We start from the raw sequence: 6,000 nt of genomic DNA, 5'->3' as shown, positions 1-6,000 counted from the left end.
GCCCACCTCCTCACTCTCTCAAGGCTATAAATAGGAGGTGCCCCTCTCACTTGAAACACACACCACAAGGAGCAAGCCTCACCACTCTCTCAAGATATAGTCATAGTATTAGTATTGTAGTTGTAGTATAGTTGGGAGTTAGACTGAGTCGAGTTTAGCTCGAGGTTCCTGAGTACTCTTTAGAAGATGGTAAAGCTCTTGTATCTCCACTATCTTTTAAGACTTTGGCCTTAATTGATATATGTTCTCTACTTGGTTGTTCACTTAGTCCTATACTATATTTCGGTTGTAGTATATTGATTACTTTATTAAATGAAGACTTATTGTCAAATTTTTCATAGTTGTAGATGTTATTGCAAAGATATGAGATTTTGCCCTCTTATCAATTTGCTCAACTTTTTCACCCAAAGCTGAACCTTTACTTCTTTTCCACTACAAATTCTGAAGTGAAAAATAATTTAGTTTAAGATGTGCTAAAACATTAGGAAAATTAATCTAATTTAAGGTGTGCAAAAACATAAGGAAATATCTTCAATTCATCAGTTTATTAGGGTTGCTACAGTAGCATGCATGTAAACCTATAAAGTTTGGTAGATTGAGAAGAAAAGAAACCTACTCGATCAAAGCACAATATCATGAATTTTGGTTATTCCGAAGTATGTTCTGCTTTCTTCAATGGTTCAATGTGTGTTGCAACTCTTATGATATCTATGATACATAAATATGAGTTGTTATCAAATAGTGATCGAATGAGAGGAAAACATAAAAATATAACGTTAGAAAACATGTCTGTTCTGAAAAAACTGGAAACTATTGTATCTTTGATCTTCTTTATATTAGTTGTGGGCAAGAAGTTGAGTACCTTATCATTCTCCACTGGTCGATATTTTTGTGCAGCTGCTGTGACTTTGACATTTGTAATGATATAAACTTTACCTTCTTCGATTAGTGGTTTGAATTTTTCTATATGTGCCTTATTGATAACTCAATGTTTTTTGTATCCTGCATTTTATTATCATTATCATATAAATCAGAAGTAATCCAAAACCATTATAAACACGATGAAAAAATATTATACCTGATGATCAATAAGGGTCATATCAAGACTGACTTGTTCGCCGCTACCGAGCAAGATTACATCCCATATTCTAGCGACTCGTGCTTTGATTTTCCATAATTCCTTGGTGAAAACCCTAGTTTGGTTTTGGAAAATTGATGAAACCTATTTGAACTAACCCTATGCTCTAAGTGTGGATGTGAGATAGGTTGGTCCAACCTGATGGAGCTAAGTGGCACTCATGGATGGAGATGGCCACATGAAATGAAGATCATGGTGATGGTGTGGACACATGTGATGATCAAGCTCCAGACTTTGGAAAAAGAAGAAAGAGAAAAATAAAATGGGCTCAAGGCAAAGGTGATATTTATAGGGCCATTTTGTTTTGGTGATCAAGACACTATAGAGAGTGTGATCACATTTAGGATAGATGGTCATACTATTAAGAGGGGAGCTCTTATCGGACAACTCGACCATCTAGTGCTACTAGGTGTTGGAAAACTTGCGTATGCATTTTAGGCCTTGTGCACAATTGGTGAGAAGTGATTAACCTTTGAAAAATGATTGTGAAAATGCTAACACACTTGCATGTGATGGTGAAACACTTGTGGTGTTGGCACATTTGTAAAGGTGGTGAAAAGGAGCAGAAAAGGAGACGAAACTAAGCTTGAAGTGGTGCCCTAGGGCAGTGCCCACCTGGCAGTATCCCAAGAAGCTACGTGGGTACGGTCACCACCGTGGCCGGTGTTCACTGCCTCAGCGAGGGCGGTGCACCGCTTGGTCACCGCCACTAGTAGGGCGGTGCACCGCCATTTTTATCCAGAGAGCGAGGGAACCGAGGGTGGTCACCGGATAGGGCATCGCACCCTGTGTCCGGTGCCACCACCCTATTTTTCTAGAGAGGGGGTCTCAGGTGGCTTGGTCACCACCCTCCCTAGGGCGGTGCCACCGCCGCATGTCCGGTGCCCGCTTGGCCAGTCAAACTAGTCGTTGAGTCGACCGTTGGTGGGCACTGCCACCCCATGTCCGGTGCCACCACTGCCATGTTCGGTGGCCTCGCAGAAACCAGCTCCAAGGGGTAACGACTCTATTTTGTGGTGGGGCTTATAAATAGCCCCCTTGGCCGGCCATGGCCACTCTCTTGGAACCCCAAAGTGCTGAGAATTCATATTGTGAGCAAGCTAACATACTCCACTCACTTCTACACTTGATTTTATCATCTTGAGTGAGATTGGAGAGCCTCTAGTGCATTGCTTAGTGATCTAGCATCTTGTGGCACTAGGTGGGTGATTTGGGCTGGTGGAGTTCTTGTTACTCTTGGTGTTTGCTGATACTAGACGGCCCGGTGATTGGTGGATCGTCGAGCGGAGGAAGGTGATTGTCTCCAGCTCCGATCGTTGTGATTGTGAGGGGTTCTTGTGCCTTCCCTGACGGAGCGCCAAAGGCAACTCTAGTGGAATGCGCGTGGCTTGGGGATCCTCATCTTGTGTTGGTTGTGCGACATCCGGTTGCAGGTTAGACGTGTGATGCCTATTAACGCGTGAACCTTCAAGTGAGTGAATCGCCACAATGGGGACTAGCTTGCCAGCAAGCAAGTGAACCTCGGAGAAAAAATCATTGTCATCATTTGTCTCCTTGGTATTCTATGGTATTCATTGATTGATCACTTGCCACGGCGGTATATCTCCTGTACCACTCTCTTGCATTACTTTGTGTATTTACTTTGTGTAGAGCTTGTGGTAGTTGTAGCTAGTTGTGTCTCTTAGCCTCTTAGTTGTAATTAGTTCCTAGCTAGCTCAAATAGTATAGAGAGTAGATACATAGCCCTTGAGTGCCTAGTGATCTTAATTGACTAGTATTATTTGTAGGTGGCTTGTATTTTTTAGTAGGCTAGCGCAATATTTGCTTCACCTCATTATTATCTAACCACTTGGCTTAGTGTTGTTGTAGATTTTTTAATAGGTTATTCACCCCCCTCTAGCCATTAGGATCTTTCACCTGGCCTAATCTCACTTAACGTTTTGTTAACCATTACAAGGGCATTACTTTACTTTTTTTCATGTAGAACGCAGGAGACGGATTAGATCGTAAATGGATTCAGCATGATGGGCATACCTTTGGTTGGCGAATGATAAAACAATAGACCTTGTAAACTGGAAAACATAATAATGATGGTATTACCTTTTTCACGTAGATTGTAAGAGACAGATTAAATCGTAAATGGATTCAGCAAGACGGACATACCTTTGGTTGGTGAATGATGAAAACAGTAGAACTTTGGTTGGTGATGATGAGGAAACAACGGGGGGATGAACAGTGAGTAAATGGATTCATGCGGTAGATAAATGGATTCTTATTTTGCGGGTGGTTGACAAAATACATAAATGCAAATCGGTACAGCCGTACCTTCAGTTGTTGGATGATGAAAAGACGATTGGTGCAAATATGTGTTGGATGGGTCCTGTTAGTACGTGGCTCACAAAATATATAGGCAGTCCGGCAGATGGTGTATATGCTTTTTGTTGGCGTTGATAGATTGGATCCAATATCGTTTCTCTAGATTTTTTTTTGTTAATATATTAACTGCATGGACGTACCAGGCCAGTACTCGGTTGGATGACTACGATATCTTTTATCCAGAAGAATTTTGGTTATAATAATACATTAATAATTAACCATGGACATATACCACTCGGTTGGATGGATTTTCTCAGAACATAATATTTAATAAACCATGGACGTATACCACTCGGTTGGATGGATTTTATGAGAACGTTTTTTCTCCTGAAAAAGAGATATCTGTTGAGTGTAACTAGACTTGCATATAAAGCTAGGAGATTTGGATGCTGAACTGTAACGGCTAAAATAAAAGTGGGGTAAAAAAATTCATGCCCATTTATTGATGATGAAACCAAAACATATACCAGACAATTTATGAGGGACATGGATCTGATTTATCAGTACAACTAAAACTGAAATGAAGCCCAAGTTATGAAGAGCTTTAATTTTCTTTTAGCTCCCATGTCCTTCTGCAACAGAAATCTGGTAATTATATGGTGATAGGGAAACAAGTTTTATCTGGAGACCAGTTATTTGTGGACGGGTGCAAAGAACCGTGAAAGAAGAGTGAATGGTTATATTGTGGAGTGTCCGATAAAGGCTATGCTTGAATCTAATGTTGAATTTAGCATATGAAAGTATATTTGGCTTGCAATCAAAGGTAAATGTAAAGAAATAATGTTCAGTTTTGAAGAACCATATTTACCAAGCATATTATGGCTAACAATCAAAGACAAACATGACGGAAATTATTTGTTTTGAATGACAAGACATCGTAAGGCTCAAACCTCGATAAAACTAAACACAAACACGCCCTAGAGTATCTTGATTTGTAGTTGCTTCTTCAACCTTACATGCTGTTTCTTTGTAGAGTATCTTGATTTAATAGGCAACCTATCTATGTTTTTTTTGTAGTTGCACTAGAGTATCTTGATTTGTAGTTGCTTCTTCAACCTTACATGCTGTTTTTCTTGCTACCTCCAAGCAAACAAACACGCCCTAGTGTCTACCTGTTATATTCTTACTATGCATTTTTCATCTTGTACCTCTGCCACTTTTAGTGCCCTATCTCTAGTGCCACCAGTGAGTGTGAAAAATCAATATGTCTAGTTATGTCTAAGGCCAACCTTTTTTAGCCAATGATGTTTGTTGCTCCAAAGTGATCTATATGTTGAATCGGCTCATTGGTTTGTTTTTTTTTTTCAGATTTCCAATATCAGACGTCGATAAAACTCAAATTGCAAACTCATGGCTCTGATTTCATACTCTTATATGTTCTGGCCACTTTTTTTTTTTGTTTTTTGTTTTTTTTTTTTTTTTTTTTGCTTTTGCCAATGATGTCTACCCTAGTGGAAGCACATATTGTTGTAGTGCATCGGATTGCTTTTTTAGGTCATCAATTCAACTTAATGAAATTGATGATCTCTTTAGCAAACTCATGCAATGCAACTACAACATATAAGAACTGAGGCAATTTTTTCATTCTCCTCTATCTGTCCCCCACCCTAATGATTTCTTAAATTCCATGGGACCGACCGAGAGTGGTATAGAGCACCAACAATCAAACTTTTACCCGAGGAACATTTGAAAGAGAGTACACTTGTTCTGTCCCTGCTGGCCAGCTGAGCTTTCTTCAGTGGATACGCGCGTTGCGGTGTCCGTCACGGACTCATGGCTTCGGCTGCTGTTCTCCTGTTCTGTTAAAATATGTGTCTAGGTTCATTGTAACACGTTGTAATTCTCAGGTTGTTGAGGGCACCGGTTGGTTGTGCATGTGAGCATGCATAGATAGCAATCTCCGTGTATAGTTTGTTGAAGTCTACCGTGATGTACAAGGCCACACAGGGGGCTTTTTCCTGCCTATATAACACGTAACCAAGAGCCCAGGAAGGGCATCTTGTTCCTTCATTTTTACATGGTACCAGAGCCATCTAATCTAGGGACCCATGGCGCAAACACCAGCCACCGCCGCTCTCTCCTTTGGTCTCCTTCCCATGGTGACGGAGAAGCTCACCAGAGGCAACTACGACATGTGGCATGCTTAGGTGTCGTCGGCTCTCAAAGGGGCCCAACTCGTGGGGTTCATCAAGTCCACCGCGAAACCGCCGCTGGAGTTCCTGGACACCGCCGGCAAGAACGACGACACGGCGGACGACAAGCAGGTCGACCCGCTGCCCAATCCAGAGTATGAGAAGTGGGTAGCCAAGGACAGTCAGGTGCTTAGCTACTTGTTTTCGTCTCTGTCCAAGGAAATCTTTTCCCAGGTGTCATCTGCATCTACCGCCGTGGAGCTCTAGGCTGCGATCTAGGCACTGCATGCCTCGCAGTCCCGAGCGTGTGTGATCGCCACGCGCATGGCGCTCGCCACGGCATCTAAAGGAGCG

The sequence above is a fragment of the Miscanthus floridulus genome, chromosome 2 (genome assembly GCF_019320115.1).
Source record: "Miscanthus floridulus cultivar M001 chromosome 2, ASM1932011v1, whole genome shotgun sequence".
Taxonomy (NCBI): Eukaryota; Viridiplantae; Streptophyta; class Magnoliopsida; order Poales; family Poaceae; genus Miscanthus; species Miscanthus floridulus.
This window is presented reverse-complemented; position numbering follows the sequence as displayed.